The sequence below is a fragment of the Sitodiplosis mosellana genome, unplaced genomic scaffold (assembly GCF_009176505.1).
Source record: "Sitodiplosis mosellana isolate CC-2019 unplaced genomic scaffold, AAFC_SMos_1.0 Smas_scaffold_6226, whole genome shotgun sequence".
Lineage (NCBI taxonomy): Eukaryota > Metazoa > Arthropoda > Insecta > Diptera > Cecidomyiidae > Sitodiplosis > Sitodiplosis mosellana.
The window spans coordinates 12,103,098-12,125,148 of NW_022601467.1; the positions used below are offsets into that span (position 1 = coordinate 12,103,098).

The 22,051-nt window shown below is 37.4% G+C and overlaps 1 protein-coding gene across 1 annotated transcript in view; it reads right to left on the bottom strand.

Moving 5' to 3' along the window:
• Positions 1 to 21,642, bottom strand: part of LOC129578008 (serine-rich adhesin for platelets) — a gene marked incomplete in the record, with an annotated part of 38,502 nt that extends 16,860 nt beyond the window's left edge. Inside the window, 2 exon segments of the mRNA XM_055466032.1 lie at positions 18,060 to 18,238; positions 21,309 to 21,642.
• Positions 21,643 to 22,051: the final 409 nt, after the last annotated feature.

Here is a 22,051-nt window from a genome sequence, read left to right on the forward strand (position 1 = left end):
GAGCGGCACCGAATGCGGCATGCAAGCTATAGTGCAATCAAAACAATCGGAAAATTTATATTTTGACCTGGAAAAAAAATAGTCCCGGCTAAATTAATTACAATTCGATCGATTAACATGTTACACATATGAACGTTGTCCCCAATGTGAAAGGATGAATGCATAATGAAAACTGCATAAAACATAACTATTTGATTATGTTAATTCGAATGGACTGGGCGATATTTTTCATCGGTTCGTCGGTGCGCATTTATTTGTGTTGTATCGCTGGCCCCTTATCTATGCCATTTTCTCCTCTTCATTTGAGGCTCTCTCTCTCTCTCTCTCTTTCTCCTACTCCCTCGGTCTACACTATTTGTGGTATGGATATTTTCATTTATTTAATTTACGGCCGAAAATTTTGTGATGCGACTCGATTGCTATACAGTGATTTGAATTCGTTCTGCACTTGATTTAATTACGATTTTGGTTGAATTTGGAGCGTGCCGACTGCATAAAGCGATTGTGATTTGATTTTGGTGCGTGGGAAAGTTTTGATTCACTTTTCGTTCCGCCCCATTTTCCGAAGCCATGTCTTGAGCATTGTAAGAAGACAAATGTTTCTAATTTTATGCTCCATTTCATAGAACAACCGATCGAGAGTATAAATGAATACGTAAACAACCCGTTCTTGCCACTTTAAATGATAAACAAACATACCCACACACACATGCACACGGAATGTGTTTGTCGCGCTCAAGCGAAATGTGATGGAAATAAAAGTAAATTTAACATATGTCACATTTTATGTATTCTTCGTGGCTACGCTCGGGTATATTTTATGCTGTTTTATGTTTGCGTTTCGGGTGCTGGTCGTGTTTTACGCGAAATCAACATGAAAAGTGAGACACAATAGCGATAAAATGATAAATAAGCGTCATAGCAATGAAACCCGAAGCTCACAAGTGATGCTCATGATGTGTGATGATAAACGAACTTTTGAAATCCATGCGACACGCCAATACGTGACACGGAACCAATAGAAAGAAGCATAACATAGTCGAACATTAAAAATGCTGTCACACGAAGTCTTCCACTGAAATGGGGTATACCTTTAACTCGTTGCTGCAAACGGTGTGTGCAAAAATGGGGGAAAAAATGGACCGACGACGGTGACGACGACGTACGTATGTATCATAACTACAGAAATCACTATGTGTTCACTTTTATACGCATATCATTCTTCCTGGCTTATTCAAATCAAATACCACGTCCCACGCTTTGTTTCCATTTCCAAATCGCTTATCAAAATGATACATATAAATATGCGGCGAAGCATAGATTTGTCAAAAAAAATACACATATAAAAAAAGCATTGAGATCATCTTGCCCGGTTTGATTTTCTCCACTTCATATAGCACAATAGCGGCGTTGAACAAATAAGCAGAGATCATGCAGAAATATGGTTTAATGGTGAAATAAGCATTCAAGGGTAGCTAATAGAATGACAACAAAGGTAAAAACGTTCCGTATACGGCCACAGACACTGATAGTGAATGAGTGAGTGAGTAAGTGAGAGATTACAAGGATGCCGGAGAATCGGTAAAGTATGCGCCAAACGTTAATGTGTGTTATTGTCTTACAAGATTGTTAATATGGTTGTCACACGTCTTTGAGATAAATCTGTGCATCTGCGACTACTTATGTCACCGAGCAACGGCACCGAGCATCGGCTCAAGCGTTTAAGTGTCCGCTCGTTGTGTAGTGCTGTAATGTTGTTAGAGCGCATTGTTACACATCTTCGGCATAATCTCGTACGCAACCAAACCGTCTGGTTACTCATCATTTCATAACATTTCTCGTTCGGTCGATATGAGTCACTATCGCGATGGGGTCCGGGTGTAAATTACCAAACACATGCGACACTCATAAATATCAACCGAAAATAACTCTGCCTGATCTGAAAGCGTGAAAGCCATCTTATATGGTATTACCATAATGGTAAAATACCTTTATCATACGAAGAGGCGAACGATAACCAGATTCTTATCATCATTGCTGTTTACAGCTGTTCTGTTGTTCACTGAATAGTATACAATCGGAATAGTATTCAGCTATTTTTACCATGCCATGCCATTAGAATATGTGGAGAGGAAATGGATCCGGTTTTTTTTTTAAAGAAAATTAATTAGCAGCCGGTCTTTATATAGCATACCAAATTGTTTGTCAGGATTTGACAATATTTTGACAACCAATTCACCTATCCGATTAATAACTCTTTCGAAAAATCGTTTTTAATGGATTTATCGGTCACAAGTTAAAAAATAGTTAAAATGGAATTTTCTAGGAATTCGTAACCTCAGATTTGAAAAAAAACGCGTCTGTTTTTGCTGTGGCCAATTCAATTGGAAATGGTTCAATTCAATTTACAAACTTATTCGCTTTTTCATCGAAGCGTTGCGTGAATTGTGTTTAATATTAGATGAAAAACGAATTGATTTATTTAGAATATCACAACCATGACGGCAATGGTGTGTGTGTGTGTGATTGGTTGGTTCAAAATTTGTGAATGATAAATGTGTCCTAGGCAGTCCACAAAAATGTGTAAAATATTATGGATACGTTATTAATTCGTCCAGTTGGCATTTTATTCTCTTTTCTTTTTTTTTGCTGTTTGTTTGCATTTTTGGTTGACTAACTAGTGGCTATTGGTTGTGCAATGTGCATGGTTGAGTGTATGTATGTGTATGATTAAAATGCATTTTCATCAACATATTTTTAAAATAATGATTTTTTGTGCACAAGGAATACAGCAAATATTGACAAAAATAACAGTTTCTCCTCCATTGATGTAGTGTGTCGCTATTGAAGTCACTACTACGGCTGCTGCTGTGTTTTTGCAACGCTTTTCACTTTGCCAACGCAAGAAAACAATAACGTTCGTTTTTGTTTTCTCTATCGGTTGGTCGTTGTTGCCATTGCTGTTGATTTTATTCACATGTATTCATTTCATTTTAAAATTTCCAATATGCGAACACTTTGATCAACATGCTATATGATTGCGTGTACTTGCATGTCTATGGGTGAGATCGAGAGTGGAGTAAGTATTTTTTGTCGACTTATTTTGAGAAAAAGAGGAGTATGTTTTCTGATGATTCTGTTGGCATTAAAGGAGAGTATGTTCTAGTACCGTCTAGCCTCCGCGGTCTTCACGGTTTTCGCGCAACTGATAAGAGATAACAACATGGTGTCTTGGGCAAAGTTGTAGTACTCGAGGTCCTCTATAACTTGACTGAAGACAGTTATCTCTTATCTCTTATCAGTTGCGCGCAAATCACGCACATGAAAAAGCAAATTTTATATAGAACTTTTTTTTTCTTATCATTTTTCGCGTTTTTCGCGGAACTGAGATCAGTTCCGCGGAAACCGTGAAAAACCGCGAGGACCCACCAAAAATAAACATACTCCCCTTTTAACCATTTTTAAGTCGGAAGAAACTTACTCTTCTCTTTCACAACCAAATCAGTGTAACATACACCACTCTCGATCTCACCTATAGATGTGTATGTGTGTGTGTGTGTGTGTAATTATGTGTCTGTTCATTCTACGTTTCGTGCACTGATGAATCTTTTTTTTATGAATGAGTGCTCTTGGCGACATTTTGATCGATGTCAGTAAACATTGCATCGCAATTAATGAAAATAATGTAAACAGTTCAGTTTTATCAGTTTTCATACAGAGTTTTGAATCGATGAGGTTGAATGTTTGTTATTTCTCTTCCACTCTCTGTCTCTCGCTCTGTCTCTCGCTTTGTCTCTCTCTTTTTTTTCGATTGGAGAGATTCGATGTATGCGCTTTTGTTGTGGGCGCACATTCTATTAAAAATATGTAGCGAACGCAAAATGTGTAAATTCCAACACAGACAACGACGCATTTTACATTGGCCAGGGTAACGGCATAATTTTCATTGTTATTATCACATAAAAATTATGTCCATCATTCCAAAAATCGGTGAATACTTTTTCTGCGGTGCATGTATGCTTGTGCATCGTTTAGATTCTAGTAAAATGTTTAATATGGTTTCATGTCGTAATATTAATTAAACGAACTATTTTGACTTTTTGTTTTATTTTCACGCATTTCAACTTTGATGCGAAAGGTTTTCCTTTTGCTGGCTAACTCCATTCGTGTTCATTGAGTATGACATAGAACACTCAAAACATAAACAGCAATATATGTGTATGTGCATTTCTAACATTTGCTCACAGAAAGCGCATAGTACAGCGCATTTCGAGATTTTTAGTTGAGGTAATTAAATTATTAATGTAAATTTCATGTTTGGATAGTAAATTGCGGATTGAGAGAGTTAATGTCCGAAAAATATGTTATTATCTCTAGTGGAACACCCGATAAAAACATGACTCGTTGAAAATGATTGAAATAAATTTCGGTGTTACTATGGCTGTGTTGGATGCGGTTTAAAGGTGCACAATCGAAATATCCAATTTTGAGCGTGAATCCAATGCTGAGACATGTTTCATTAAATAAATCGGGTGAAAGAATGGCACAACGGCAAATGCAATTATTGAGTGGCGTGCTTTTATTTTTCGTTCGGTTTGTGTTTGTTTTCACTGTGTTTATTTTCAAAATTTTTGGTTTGTTTAAAAGAGGACAGAGGAGAGAAGGAGACAGAGACGCACACACCGAGAGAGGGAGGTAAAGAGTGGTCAGAGGGAGGAAAAGAGCGAAACTGAAAGGTGCAATAAACAAAAACGGCCATTCATTGAAACGAAGATCATTTACAGTGCAAATAGTACAAATGATGAAAATGAATTATAGCCGCGAGCCCATTTAATCAACAAACCAATATACCGTTTCCAAACCAAAGCGGCGACGGTGGCGCACAGTGTTTGCATAATACAGTACGGTGATTGTAGGCGCATACTGAGCAAACGAGCGAACGAATGAGCGGGCAAATGAATACATTTATTATTTTTGATGACCACTGATGACAACAGTAGCGTACACTCGGCTCGGCCCAAAATGCTCTTCACATTCTGTTGTACCGTGTGAACGCGTCTGATCATCATTTATGCAAATGATTTCAGATATATTAGCATATCGCCGAATTTGAAATGAACCAATTCAAATACAAATAGCGTCGAAAAGAAAACAACAACAACAAAAACAACAATAAATAAAAACATTAATTCAAAATTGGTTGTGAACCATAGTCAATGACCGAGTTCCCAGCATTTAATTAAAAAAAAAACTTTTGCCGCGTATGCTTTATTCGTTTCAATGCCAAGGTGAAAGTATTTCGGTTTCGTTGAATTCCGTCTTAATCGAATCGCGATTAAAATTGTCGACGGCCTTCAGTCAGGCCAATGTTTTATTTTCAACCGTTTAAATAGCTTGAGTGTACTACGCAACTTGAGCATGGGTTATATAATGCTTGCGATTCAATTCAGAGTCAACAATTCGCTTCCATGAATCGAGTTTATTTATTAATTTGGTATTATAGAAACCAGTTGATGATGATCAAGTTTTATTTTTTTTTCTCTCGTTTAGCATTTCACTTGGTTCGTTGGTCCGTTTGTTAACCTTTGCATCAACAACAGCACGAGCTAACGCGTAATTGAATGCAATGCAATGCAATGCGATGCAAAGCCAAAGCGAAGCGTACAGCGCATTTCGAGAAACTGAACATCATATTAGAAAATTATATAATGAATTCTAATGAGTTTGGGAAAGTTTATCTTTTATTATAGAGATGTGAATGCATACAGACACATGAACATGCATTTCTGGTTTGTAAATTAAATTTGGCGAATATAGAGATTACAAGTTGGTGCAAAACATTTTCGATCATCTTCCAATGGCAAATGAAATATTTGGAAAATGGTAAACACACTTTTGTGGTAGCAATTAAATTGCACGCGAATTGTTTCGAATGCGAGAATATTTGTAATAATATAAAATATGCAATTCGAACGTGAATTTGGTCAATGGAATTTTCTTGCAGCCGATACAGACATGATGCACTCGATTGAACGAGAAATCGGTCGAACAATGCGAAAAAGCGAACGAAAAAAGAGCACTTATTGTGCGATTTAATGAAGCAATATCAGTAGTTTGCCGCAAAGAGTGTCCCAAAATCAAATAAAACGAAATGAATGAATCGATAGAGTGGGGCAGAAAGAAAGAAAGAGAGAGAAAGAGAGAGAGAGAGAGAGATGTACAAGTGCCTTTAGAGATGACAATCAAAAGGAATCAGCGAGATGTAGAATCGTGACAGAGCATCCGAATGAATAAAAAAATTAAAAAAGTTTGTTAAATCGCGTGGAAGACCTTTTAAGTATGTGGTGATTGTGCTTGCTGTTTGCGTTTCGGGGACAGAGTGAGAGAAATGGAGTTTGTGTGTGTGTGTGGCATTTGTTGAAGCGCAAACATCGAACTCCGATCAAAGGCATCTTCATTTCGTGCAACCAATTTTCATACAGTGATTTTCTTTATGCCATTGTAATTCCAGCAAAGCGGCACAATTGTGTTTGCCGAGTGTACGATAGGGATGAAGCGAGCAAGCGAACGAGCGTGCAAGTGACACAGAGGGTGAGAATTCAGATGGTGGTGAATGAGAGAGATAGAGAGTGCGAATGGTGAAGTGTATTTTATATAGTAAATTGAAATTCAAATCGTGTCCCATTGAAAAGTTTTCACTGTTTTCTCAGTTTTGAGTCGAGAGTCGAGTTTACTTTTTACCCAGCCATTTCAGAAATACACTTTCAAGACTATTTAAAATGACTGTGGCAAGACTTAAGCGAGCAAATGCCATTCATACGAAAAACCAACAAAGACGTAAACTGAAGAGATGTGATTGGGATTTGTGGTTAGTTGCAAACGTTTGCCATTCGATTTTGTTCGACGATCAAATGATGATATGATTTTATGCGAAATTCAACTATCGTATCGGATGTTTATAAAGACCATAAGTTCTACGAAGTATCTCACTGTCGCATAGCACGCTCTCTCGTTCTCCTTCTCTCTCTCTCTCTCTCTCTCATTCTCTCTCTCTCTCTCTCTCTCTTTCTCTCTCACACCCTCTATCGTCCTCATTTGAATGTTCACTTGTCGTTTTTTCGTCAATGCTCTATTGCACGAAACGCATTCATCTATGCGAATTGTCGTACGTATATACTTACGTAGATGAGTATAGAAGACTATTTTGTGCTTCATCGAATTTTGTATTCCAGCTCTTGATCCTGCAAAATGTTCGCTTGCTATGCTTTTTCTTCTTCTTCGCTGAAGCCACTTTAATGCTGATGATTTTGCGAGTTTTTGATAAGCCAAACGACGGATGGAAATGGCAATATCAAACTTGAAAAAGTTCAGTGTTGCCTTTGTGACGTTTGTATGCCGAATAATAGCTTATTATTTTCGTCATTCGTGACTGCATAACTTAATGAATATTCCGTTCGCAACGACAGATTTTCCGTTCATTTTATTAGCTTGAAAGAGAGTTGGTTTTTTTTTTTCGTTCATCTTTCGATGATTGGAAAATTAGTGAGTGAACGCGCCACTTTACGCACTCGAAGATGATTTCAATTTTAGCACATCGATTTGTGAGGAAAATGCTATGCCGAAACTAAGTGGTTATTGTCATTCGAAACTACATACTTTAAATTGGTCGATTGAGTATGCAGCAGATGCTTATTTCGTATGCATCAGGTACGACGAGGTTCATAGCCGTGCACACACACACACACATACAAACGGGCACACTATCTGCGATTTTATTTCGCAGAAAGAAAGAACGAGCGAGGGAGAGAGAGAGAGAGAGAGAGAGAGTAAAGCGGAGATTCGACAACAGAACAGATTTACGGCCGAAATTTACATCCATAACACTTGCAATTGAGTTTATCACATTTGCTGCATTCTCTACACGGCTGCCGATTTTTTATTCTCTTGCTCTCTCTCTCTCTCTCGCTCGCTCTCACCACTCTTTCGGTGTGCTGCACTCTGTTTGTTACTCGCGACGTGATGAATTTAATGAAGCGATTTTGGCTGCTGCCTGTGTGCTGTATATATTTTTCAAAGTCAAGGAAAAACAACCGGTTGAAAGGCAAACAATTCGATTGGATGAGTGCTCGCTTTGCGCGCACCAACCAACTAAAAATGCCTTTATATTGTTGCCCCGGCTTTTTCGTATGTGGGCAGATTAATGAATGAGATCTCGATCCGTTACATGTGTCGCGATTGTTCATCAAACTGCTAAAACGGCTCAACAAAACGCCAAAGCTATAAATTAAACGGTTAAAAAAAAGGCAGAGAAAGAGAGAGCCAACGTAGCGGCGTGGATGTCACAAGATTAAAGCAAAACACCACATAGAATAACACTGAGACGGAATACAAACAAAAATGTAGTAGATACGATGTTAGCCTGCACTGCGGCATGCCATTAACATTGATTTAAATAACGTAATTTTTTCTGTTGCTTTGGCTCCTTTTTTATCGACCGTTCTCTTCATTCGATTCTACACACACAACACACACTCACTCACACACAATTCCACATGTTTTGGACATTTTTACTCCAAAAAACTCAAACAAACGCTCTCGCAAAATACGTGATCTTAATCAAGACAATGGCAAAGCAACGGTTTTTGGCGACATGACTGGTAAGAGAGAGAAGAGAAGCAAGAGAAAAAAAAATAATACCCAAAGCCAAAACTCTATCTCGTTCTCACACTCTTCCAGAACATTGCCGCCATCGCCACCATCATCTGTGCGCGCGACGTCCCAATTTCGTCTTATTTATCCAATTAATTTGAGAAATAATAAACGCAACAACAACAACAGAAATCTTCAAGTTAAGTGCTCCTTTTTTTCCATTGCTCGTTACTTGAATCGGCTTTTGTTTCATCACGTCGAAATATTCGGCGAAAAAGAAAAAAAAACCAAAATAAATTTCTTGATGATCAAGGCCAGTTAATGTTCTACTCCACAGCAGATATTGTTATTGCCACATTACATCGAATGCATGCTTTCGCTGGAACTCATTTGCTTCTTGGGCTTATTAACCTGCTTTTGTGAAGCATTGTGCGTTCTCATTTGTTGATACGGCTTTTGATCACCGCTTCATTGCATTATTCCCACTGAAAGTGGCCAGGATGGTAATGGAATGAAACGTTGAATTTGGCGTGTGCAAATTTCTTTCTCTCTCTCTTTTCCAACAGGGGTGCAAAAGTAATGAGCAAGTGCATACAGCACATATCCGAACCTCATATGCAGATATGAACTTGTTTTCTCTTTTTCGATCGTAATGCATGGTTTCGTGTGTTTTTGTTTCGTTCCTGCTCCTGTTCTTCTTTCTGTTTTTTTACTTGCTTGTGTTCTTGTTGTCAGATGTTGTTCTTGATGTTGTATGAGCTATATTTAGAGGCGCTTATTTGCCAAAAAAAAAAATCCGTACGATATGCACACATATGATTTTTTTCCATGTTATCCCTTTCTCTTTTAGCCGGTTTTTTGCTTTTCTCTCCCTTTCTCTGTATCTTTTTGGTGTCGGTCGGCATAACGGAGACAGGAGTATGTAAGGTATGCCACATACATGCATGGATTTAATCGTAAATTGCTTTCTCGCTTCCGAGAATAATTTCGTGGGTTCGGTTTGGTAGTCATGTGTATAAATACCCGACTGTACCTGTGCACCGTGTGCTGATGCCGTTGCATATATAGGGATCGGTGTGCCATCATGTAATATGTATTTTAAGTAAGTCACTCAGTAAATTGTGTGCAAAATTTTGGTGTCAGTAAAAATCATCATTCGCGAGAGCGGATGAGAGAAAATGAAAAAGAAAGTAACCGAAATGGGTTAGTGTTGCGTATCGCGACATAATCGTAATGAATGAATTCGTATGTGCTCCAATTCAGGAGGAAAAAATGAAAAGGAACCTGCTCCTATCGTTGCTGTTGCTGAACCAAAAACAGAAAAGAGCAAGCACGAACGAACAAATATAAAAAAAAAGTTTTTTTTTCTCTTTTGAGAGAATCATGCCACGTTCGTCTGATTTGATTTTGCAGTTCGGCAGAAGCCGCTGTCTCATCATGGTTAATATTCCCATTTGTTGCCCGTGTTCTCAGTTTTTGTGTCACCATTTCTTATTTTTTATGATATTCTCGTTTACAATGCACATTTGCCCATAAATGGCTTTAGCACAGGGCTTATGAAAAAGACAACAACAACAACAGCAGCAGCAATAGCGTAGAGGCAGCAAAAAATATACAATCAAATGACTATACAAAATAAAAGTGGAGACGCGCTAAAACCATCGTGATTATTATTGGAATGAATTTCTATTTTGCTCCTCTCATTTCTCTGCATTTACGTGTGTATGTGTGAGTGTGTTTTGTATGACGCGTGTGTGAGGTTCTTGGCCTCCACCACACACCAAATCTGATGCCACGGTGAACGTGCTTATTATACGGATAGGCGAACAAAATATAGATAAACAGCGCCAATTTTTTTTCTTCTCCTGTCCTTTCGAGCTAGCCGAAAAACCATTTATATTTGCTACTTCGGTGTGTACGTTGTTGTTGTTGTTTTTAGCTATTTCTTGCTGGACACAAAAGTAATCGAATATTGGACCAATTTCCTCTTTGGAATCCGTTTTGTTTGAAACGAAATAAATGTGCAAATGACTGGCACGTATTTTGGTTACCATTCTGGTTCATTTTCGCTGCGGCTCACCGACCAAGCCCAATTGTTTATAGCCTCTCCTTTTCATTGCGATGTGTGTGCGTGTGTGCGCTGTGGCACATGCCCCAGCACTCGCTATCGCTGAGAATGTGATACAATAACAATAACCAGGAATGGCATGCGAATGTGACCATCAAATAAACTTATGCTTTTAATAAGCCATATACAATATTAGTAGTTGGAGTGCAACCGAAACGGTACACAACGCACATGACGGCCAAAGGAGTAGCGGAAACAAAAAGAAATTGAGCAGAAACAAAAACAGCAGCAGCAGCAGTAGCAAGAGAAAAAAAAACTAGATATAATGACACCATCGTCTCAATAAACATTTGACGAATAATGAAAACAGATATCAATGTGTGTTTGGGAAATGGGAAACAAAAGCGGCAAATAAATGAACGAATGCGTCCAACTCAAATTGATAAAGACGTTAAAGATGATGATGATGATGCGATGGTGGCCATGAAGCAGCTTAGAAAATAGAAAAGTATAAGATCTATTTTCATTTTCAGTGCTTAGAGCGCTCAACAAACACACAAAGCACATACACACGCACACACACACAAGCATTTCTATGTCGAAACAAGGGCGCTACGAAAACAACAGCGTCTATTCTATTCAATAACCTGATCCCAACGATTGAAACATCATACACACTGTCTTGCGTCTCCCTATCTGGCCAGCTCCTTTTTGCCGCCCCAAAATTCTTTTGTGTGTAATCCAAATGACAAGACGCGCACGTATATCCCTCTCTTTTGTACTTATTGTTATTGCATTGGATTAATTCAATGTTAAGATTACACTTCTACTTATACTGGAATGATTTCGTCTGATCTCGTTCGCGTTGCGTTGCGATGTGATACCAATTAATTTTTTCTGTCTTCATTATTTTCATGTTCATTCGCATTCACTGGACAATGGACACCGAGCATCTTGCTATCATCTCATTCTATTTATAACATGATAAAATACTCTATGCACACATTTGGACATATCCAATATTCTTTGTAACGTCAAAGTCAAGGCCGTTCGTACAAAAAGAAAATGTCTCCATTTTCGCCCGCAAAAAAAGAGCATTTTAAAGCAATAATATCTTTTTTGTTCTCGTGTCATTTTTTTTCTTCGTCTTCTATACCTAAGCGCATCGTGTCTAGTTCTACAAACAAAAATGTGATGAATATTTGTGCAATTTAATTCATTTCCGATTGTTGTGCTCGGTGCGAAATGAATGCTAGACAATTGGTTTTATTGATGAGAGGGTGAGAGAGAGAGAGAGAGAGAGAGAGAGAGAGAGAGCGAAATGCGAAATAAATAAAATTGAATTTTGTTATCAATGTTTTTCATTTGATTACGTTGCTAATAGTCAAGTGCAGACGTTTTGTGCGGAGTTCGGGCTTGGAATATATATGTATGTATGGCTTGTGTCCGATAAGCGGTATCGTTGATGACTAAATCGCAGAGTCGGATGTATGGCGAACAAATACAATTGTTCACCACTGACTACAATGTTTCGCTTTAATTGAAAGCTTTATGTCAGATTAACGTTGCTCTTAATTCGGTTTGCTTGCGCTTTCTCTCTCTCTCTCTCATGCACACATACATACACACATACACACTTACCCTCTGTCTCTATCTCTCTAGCGCATTCGCTCGCTCACTCGCATCCACATTGCTCAGTTGTGCGAGCGAGTGAGCGAACGAGCGAACGAGAAATGCTTCAACATGAACATGTGTGTCGGTGATCCAGATATATTTGTTATTGTTGCTGTTACTGCTAATTTGTTGCCTTTTGCTAGTTGGGGTTAAGCTGACCGTGGATATGTGGCTTTATGCAATAAAATAAGCCGAATTATGAAACTGTTTGTTTGTCGTGGTTAGCATCATAGTCTTTGCCATTGTTTGCCAAAAAAAGAGAGAAAAATACCCAAAAACGGCATGTAAGTCGCTGTTGTGCGATGATGCACTGAGTCTAACTTACTGACAGTCAACCAATTTCACACGTGAATAGAAAGATCACATTAAACCTGGGGCGTCAAAGATATTCCACCTATAATCGTGCATCGAATACGTGGAATAGAGAGCATCGATCGTGATGGATAATTTCACCGATTAATCATCGGCTATTAGGAATTTCAATCAAATTAATTTGGCTTTTTTGCTCACTGTCGAATGCTAAACGGTGAAAGAAAATGCTTCTTATGGCAAACATCATGCGGTTTAGCTATTTGTCATAGACATTCCGTCATGTGTATATATGGAGATTCCTAATACGAAATATAAATAATCAATTTTTCACATTGGTAAAGTTGTTGTGATTTGAAATTTAAGTGCACAATCGCGAATAGAGGCTTTGAATGGAGAAAAAAAATCTAAACGGAATAACAAAATACTTAAAATTCAAAAAATGATTCGGTTATTCTTTGTGTTCTATTTTCGGACAATGGCAATGATCGTATATTGCGGAATTCCATCGCATTCCATCTCACGAGAAGAAATATGCAATATCAGTGAGCATGACCCAGTTGTTTGGAATTGTCTCTCTCTCTCTCTCTCTCTCTCTCGCTCTATGTACAGACAAGCATCATTTGTATATTGCATATACCGTTTATAAAGTGCTGTACGTTTGTTTATTTTGTGGTATGGCTTTTAGAAAATATATCTCCAAATATATATATATATATATATATATATAATATATATATATATATGTTTTTCACTCCCATTAGCACCGTATGTGTGACGCATGTGTGTATCATGAATAGGCGACCATGCTCGACCCATACTCAATGGGTATCGTCGTCTACTTGAATTGAATATAATCATCTATGATTACGTTTGGCTTTTCTGGTGAACGATTTAAATAGAAAATGTATGTGGCTCGGTGGTAGTTGTTTACACCAACCGATATAGTATGGTTTTGGTGTATCACATCACCAGTGGTCCTCCCCTACCCAACCTGTGCCGATTTCAATTGTTTCGGCTACACAATTTGCTCGCCAACACAAAGAGATATGTTCATATACATATAAATAGCAGCAACAACAACAACAATAACAAAAAAGAGTGAAATAGCCGACCGCTGGAACAAATGATACTTGATTTGAGTGAACTCGTTAAACTTTATCATGAACTACATATGCCATCTCTCTCCGAAAAATATACGCTTTTGTTCTGTGAAGGACCGTTTCGTTCATTATAATGCCGCATATTTATGAAACATACACTCGACAGCTGATTCATTTTTTGTTGGGATTTTCTGCCTCAAAATTACACTTGAATATTCTCTTCAACCAGAAGCAGGGGAAGAGAGAGAGAGAGAGAGAATATGAGCCAGAGCACACAGAAGAAGGAAAAAAAATCATAAACACAAATGGTGACCAAATTTGTGTGAGTTTTTTTTTCACACATCAATTCGTTTCGAACGTTTCATTTGAAGGCTCACGTGGCACACATTTTATTTGTAAATTCTGCTGGTCAAGAGTACCGGTCGAACGATGTGAATACCAAAAATGTCTACATACACACCTACTTTTTTGTTGGTTGTACCAAGCCGATTGCTCGTAATGCTATTTTTTTTTCTGTGGTATTGTTTGTGTGTCAAATTAACTGTTCATTTTAAGTTTGGCCATTTCTTGGGCCCTCTTGACATCTCCAACGCATGCAAAAATTCGGTTATTTCGTGTGTGTTTGTGTTTTCTTTTCAGTTTCGGTAAATTCGAATTGTGAAGAAGAATTTTAAACGTTTCAGATAATTCTGCAGTGTTTTTTATTTTATTATTTTTTTTGTTTAATTAGTTTCGTTCCGTTGCGATGGGCTTTCTATTCTTATCACATGCGTTTGCGAATGGGATTTCAATCTTTAGGTGAACAAGAAGAAGACCATAAGTGCCTTGGTATTTAAAATTGTTTCTTCGAACTTTTATGTTCTTTTCAGATGATCGAAACAACGAATGTTCTCGAATGAGCACTTGTAAAATGAATGTGAAACGAAAAATACGCGCTGAACCTGAAGAAAGTGCAGGTAAATCGACGTGACACACAAAAAGAACATTGCAGAAAGAACGTGAAGTGAAAAGGAGAAATCGCAAAATACGAAGAAAGAGAAGAAAATAAAAGAAGAAGAAAAAAAAACGGACAAGGTCGTATATTATGCCGGTACACATAATTATGTTGGCGTGATTGACTGCGCATTAACTCATTATATCATACGCGCTGTGTAGTTATAAAATCGAACGGAAATTTGTGTATATATGCACGTGTATACGTGTTTGTTAGAAAGTGATTGGGTTGCGCGCGATTTGTGCGTCCGAGAAATGAAAAGTAATGAACATTCTTAGCATTGAGCATGTGCAAGAGATTCGTTCTTATTACAGAAGGGAATAATGTGCAGCGTTAGTCAATAAAATAAAAACTATTAAAGAGAAAACCACATCGGCACATTGTCTTGAATCTGTTCATTGATCAAATGTGCACGGGATATCGATGTGCGCACGATTTTATGACGCCTAATAAAAATGTACGTATTTGCATATGCTTGTAATGCGAATCGAAGGGAAAAGTGAAAATCGTAAATACGAACTACACAAAACGATTGCACGGACAATATTGTTGATATTAAAGCAGCTGGTAGACTTTGTACGCGTCACTTGCTGCTGCCAATCAGGTGATTGCAATCAAAATAGATAAGATGGGCAAATTAGTTTGTCGCGTATGCGGTTTTGCGGAACGAAAGAGATAGAACAGACAAACAAAGAAAAAAAGAATCACACGCAAATCTGTGCACTAGCTAACGAGGAGGTCATTTACACGTTACGCCGTTTCGCTTGACAACTTAGCAAATTCGATGCATTTACTCGTGAATTAGCATTAAATATTAGCTCTGTAAATTATTTGTTGATATAGCACACATATAGGCAGAATGCGCGCATCGGAAGCAGGACACTGACTGTGGCAGAGAGCGAAAGAGAGATGAAACGGCTCGAAAAACTCGGTGTTTTCTCTCTATCATCCGCGTTCGATACGAACAATCATGACAAATGAAACGAAACGAAATGAAACGAAGCAAACAAAATAGATATAAATTTCCATTTTCATTTCCATTTCCAAACTTGTTCGGCGGGCAAAAACGTGTTCGGCTTGCAAAAGGTAAAGCAGCAGCGACGACAACAACAGCAACAGCGGCAGCGGCGACAACAGCGATACCAAGCCATACCACGCAAACTATCATCATCCGTTTCTCTAGTGCTCAATAACCATACATTATCTCTATTTGCTATTTGTTTTATAATACACAAATATTTTCGTTTAATGAATGCCATTGCACATATGCATGCCTCAACTTGAATCATATTTACCTGCGCAATGTGAGCGCAAAAGTGAGAACCCGGCAAGTGACTGAGCCTCAGCATCATCATATAGTAAAAGTGTCATTGTCATCGGATGCAATAAAACTTTAATAAGATTCCTGGTATTTTTGTTGCTTTAATGAAACTGAAACTTGAAATGCGAACATAAAAAGCCGTACAAATGCGATTATTTCAAAGGAAATAAAATTCTGTGCACACACACACACACACGATCGCAATCATAATCACAAGCCCGCATAATGTGTGTGTAGAACGTTCTCTTTTTTTTTGCCCACAGAAATGCAATGGCTTCGTAACGGCATAGAGATTTGCTTAAAATGTTGCCAGCCAGCTTCATTTTCTATCCTTTATACACTTTGAACGAGTTTATAAATACTTTATGTCGATTTAACCATTTGATTGGAGTTTCAAAGTATTGTAAATTTCACCCGAAATCGCAATTGTCATCCGAATAAATGCTTTGGTTTTTTTTTTAAATCATTCCTTTCGTTTAGTTATGTAAATGCGATTTTTGATGAAATACTCAGCTTCAAACATTCATATTCGAAACAACTGGTTTTTCTATGTCCTCAAAATAGACACACGTTGCTCATTGTCATAGAGCGCATATTTTTTCTTTGTTGCGCCTTTTGTTATTGCTGCCCCTTCACCATTTCCCATTACCATCTATAAATCAGGATGGTTTCGGCGTTTCGCATATCCTCTCCAAAGATTAACATGGATTTGAATTAAGGGATAGAAAAAACCGGAGAGAGAGAGAGAGAGAGAAAAAAAAGGAAGTATCGAGAAGAAGAAGTAATTTAAAGTAAGCTAAATTAAAAGGAGATGCGAATTTAAACTTTTAATTACATTGGTAATTTTTTTTCTCTTTGCCTTCTTTCACTGGAAGTGGACGAATAAAGCGATAATTAATGTAACCAAGCGGTTGATGGCAAAAAGATTGGAAAATATAATTCTCTTTCTTATTTCGAGAGAACCGACTCATTTCTTATTCATTTCGAAGAAAGATGAATCGACCATCGAACTTTCATCATTTTGCCTATAATGCGAGTGTCACATACAACATACACGCACACCGAGACAGCGAGAAAGAAAAAAACAACGCCCAACGAACGCAATCGAAGTATTAGAACCTATCAGCGAAAAATCTTCAAATTCAAATCAAAACATGACGCGAACGCACACGCGACAAGACAAAAAAAAAGTTACTTCATTTTTAACTTATCAAATATTCAGATCAAATGCGCAAATTTAATTTAACTCAATGGAAAAAAGTACATGAAAAGTTTAACGAGAAATTCGTGGAAAATCTTCCCTTATGTGTGTGTGTGAGTGCGCGTGCGAACGCGGGCGTGTATCAAAAATATTCCGTTAGTTATGAACTCAAGAAGGAAAAACAAATGCGAAAGAAAAAGTAAATTAATATAGATGCTTCTGCAATGGAAAATCGACGCAAGTAATGTGGAACGAAAGAGAAGAAAAAAAAAATCACGCACACGAAATTTGCTGATGTCTTTGACGTGATATTCGATATACAAACTAATACGATATATTTTTTTTCTGCTGATACTGTATTGAAATATGCAAACGAAGGGAAACGAAACTTTTTTTTCTGCGTACGCGAAAGACGGCAAAATAAATGATTATCATTAAATTTAAATTAGTTGCACGAAGAAGAGCAAAAGAAAATTTTTTATCGTGATTCGTGGGTGCGAGGTGGCGAACAGGAGATGAGCAAAATTTCACATTGTCAAACTTTCATGTTTTTCCCCATAAATTTTTGATTCAATTCCAGAACAGCAAAGTGAAGCGTTGCAAATTGTTCCCTCATTTGTGTATACGTATGTGTTTTTATATGATAAAAAAAAGTGAAACAAAATAATAGGAATATTTCTTTCACTTTGATACTAATTTCTATAGACATTCTCTATTCAGCTTCTTATTTGTCTACTTACCCGACTTGTGAATTCCAGCAACTGCTGTTTAATGGCAAATTAACGAAAAAGAGTTGCTCTCGTGAAAGTATTTTTATTATTCTGTTTTATTTTTCTCGTGTTCCGCGTGTTATCGCTTTTTAAATGCTGTCTATGTTTTCCGCCCTTCTTCTTGTTCTGTTTTACACCAAAGTTTACCGCTAGAAAGGAAAAGAAAAATAGATAACGGGTAAAGATTAGGGCAAATATGATACTGAACGCATATACACACACACACACATACGCTGTGATGTGTTTGTGTCTTCATTTTTCGCATAAAACCCCAAAATTTAATAGGAAAATAACAGCAAAAATATCGTATTTAAATTGGCGTCACGTATTTCCAATGAAACAACAACAACAACTACAATAAAACAGTGATTAAAGCCCGATGAAAGCAAAGAAAACTGTGAAGCAAAAAAAGGAAAACCAAATGTTCTTTTCTTCATCGATTCGTTCCTTTACATTTCCACACTTGCTTGGTGATCGGTGTGCTCTCTGACTCAAATTTGTTGCTGCTGCACACCAATGTGCGGTAATAAGTGAGAATATTTTCTTATTTCGATCTGATTCCATGATGCATTTGCTGACCGAGGTGCGCACGTATTTTGTACAAGTTATAAACGGATACAAATGCATATGTTTGTGAAACTTTTTTCAACGGACATTTTCTTCGCCGACAGAATGCATCTTTACAGAATGGAAGCGAGCAAGAAACCAAAAAAGAAATCAGCTTTGGCTCTCAAATCTTATCGAGACGAATTTTCTTGTTTCAAACGCTCGCAGCGTACAGGCACGCTGCACGACCAAATGAAAAGGGAAAAAGAACTGCGTCCGCAAAAGAGAAACGGAGCGCAAAACCAAACACAAGAAGGAATCTAAACATAACAAAACTATTGGCGAACGTAGAGGGAGCGAAAGAGAGAAAAGAGAAAAAAAAGAGCTTGGTCGTGAAGAATACGAACCGGCTACAGGAATGAGAAAAACAAAGTCGCCTTGTTTTTTTTTTCTTTCTCTTGGCTGCATTCTATAGGTACATACACACATTCCTTCGTTTGTATATTTTCACTTCGTAATTCTTCCCATTTCTTAAACTTCAAATTGATAACGAAATGAAAGTTTTAAAAAAAACATAGATGCAGCTAGAGCGAGAAAAAAAGGGAAAAGTGCATGGTAAAAACGATGAGGGGAATCGGGTTAGCTGAGAATGAGAGACGCACGGAGGAAGAAGGTCTGATGTGATCAAACCATACACTCGTACAGCCATCGTACGCATACATATACACACACACATTTATTTTCATATGGATGTTGTTGTGTTTAAACTTGAACAAAATGCACCGCATTCATTTTCCTTATTCGCTTTAATTCGTGAAAATGAAAACGTAACCATGCACTAAAGAAGAAAATTGAATAAATAGAAGAAAGAAAAAAACAGAAGAAGACAGCAACAGCAGCAGAAGAAGAAAAAATTGCAAACAACATCAACGAAAACAACGGAATTCTTTTTATTTCGCCAAAAACGACAAGGAACGAATGGAAAGAACATTCTGCGAGGGCTTGCATTCCCGTTTCGCCATTTGATTTCGTTGCTGTTGGCGATCGCAAACAAAAGATGCTTAAAATGTACTGAATGAATTGTATGGGAAATATAACAGAGCTCGACTAGACGATATGAGCTGGGAATTTATTGCTAGCTTTGTCACTATTATTTTCTTAATGTTTCCTTCTTTTTGCCGCTTTTCCTCTCCCTCTCTCTCTCTCTCTCGCTCACTCTCTTTCCCGTCCTTTCTCCCACTGTGAGGTTGTATTTGTTCACGCTTTTGGGGAATGAATCTTCAACGCTTGAACATGATTGCATTCGGCTTTTTGGTTATCCATTTAATATGTTGCTCCTACAATTTTTATCTGAGCCACGGTCTCCAATGCACATTCCCAATTGAACAATTATTTTTTATGCGATGCTTTTTGGCTGGAAAATCGCATTTTCTCTTCTATGTCCTCGCTATGAATGCGTAGTGACAGAGTAAAAAAAAGGCACACTTTGAATCCATTAGACAAGCAACAAACAGCGAAAACAAATTATATGAAAATGTGCCGACTCAATCGAATATTTGTATGCAAAAAATGAATAGAAAAAAAACCATAAGATTTAAACGGAATACACGGGCAACAGCAAGAATACAGGTCTTTGCCATTCGATAGTCAAAAATGTATTTTCGCACATAATTAATTAATTTATTTATATTCGATTTTCGTTACGAACTTTCTGCAAAATCTGAAGCGAGAATTAAGTTAATTAGAACACTCTTAACGATTGGAACCAGAAGCTGGATTATCGCGTGCGTTTTTCTATTTCACTCACTCTCTCTCTACGTCTGTGTGTTTGTTCACCAACAGATGGAAAGTTCACTTGAAATCCCGATCACGAAGTACGATTCGCGAAATGAAAAGAAAACCATCGAATATAGAAGATAGAGAAAACGGGCGACGGAACAAAGAAAAGCGAAAAATAAAAATGATGGAATTCACGAGCGCAGCAACACAGCGCAAGAATAAAGCGCATAATAAAAAAAATAGTTAAAAGGAAAGAAAAAAAAAATTCATGGAAAATAAAGCGCGTTCAACTAAATGTAGATGTTGAACATTCGATCGAATGAAATGCGAAATATTCGATTTTATGGAATTTCCTACAAATGAAAAAGATTAAAACAATCGAAGTAAAGTGCTATCCAAATGGAAAACTTTGATTATTTTTACTATACGAGGCGTGCGCGCACGGCCACTCGCTAACGCGATTCTCGTCTCTTCGTTTTCCGTTTTTTAAGAACTACGCTGTCCCACACTTTTGGCTTCATTCCCTTTCGACATAGGTTCATCATTTATTCCACTTCAACAATAAGCACTTTTCTCTGAGCGCAATTTTATTCACTCACTCGCTGGCTCTCTATCTCTCTCTATCTCTCTATCGGTCTGTCTCTCTTCCAAATCAAAATATTCCATGTAACGACATGCAATACATTTCGTATTATCGAAATGCAGAAAAAAATAAATAAATATTTTTTTTTTGCATTTATTTATTTATTTGGGACCAAGCGACCGAATTGAACAAAAACACCAACAGTAAAAAACTTTGCTGTTATTTTGCAATGAATTTAGTTTGAAATATTTACAACAGCCAAATGAAATGATAGTAATTGAAAACTAAAGAAAAGAACTCATTTTATTTACCACGATTAACGTTAAGCAGTTTTGAACTGAACGGAATTGATGAAACAATGCTTTATATCCGATTGATGAAAATTGATTCAAATTGAAACTTTTCCACAACTAATGGTAATCACAGAACTGTTTTTTCTCTCTCTCTCTCTCTCTTTTTTTTTCTATTTTTCCGGCTACTTTTCTTCCTCTTATTTTTTTTCCGTTAATTCGGATTGTGGTGTCTCGAGCTGGCGAATTTTCTTGCTTCGCGAAAATTTAAAAGAAAACAACAATTTGGTCGGTTTGAATTTTCGATATATATATATATATAACATGGGACTACCGCAACGCGGGTCGTTCCGGTAAAGAATATTGCTCAATCGGTGATTGCAGAGGTTCTTATATACCTTTTAAAGTGTTCTGTCTGCTTAAGCAGTTAAGGTATTACACTTCGATTTACCATAACGGCTAGTTCGCATCGCATCTTCATTCTTCATTCTCTTCACTACTTCTTTTTCTTATTTTGATGATGATTATTATTGTTTTTGTTGTTGTCATTTTGCCTGCCTTTTTACCACAGCAGCAGCGACGACGATGACGACGACCACGATCACGACCACGACAAAATAAAAAGCAGCGCACACCAGCACACACTTGGCCGATGGAATTGCATGAAGCCAAGAAACAGGCTGAAGGCAGAAGGCGCAAGGTATAGAACAAGAAGAGAAGAAAGAACACAGAACATACGATTAGAGAGCGAAGGAGAGAGAGAG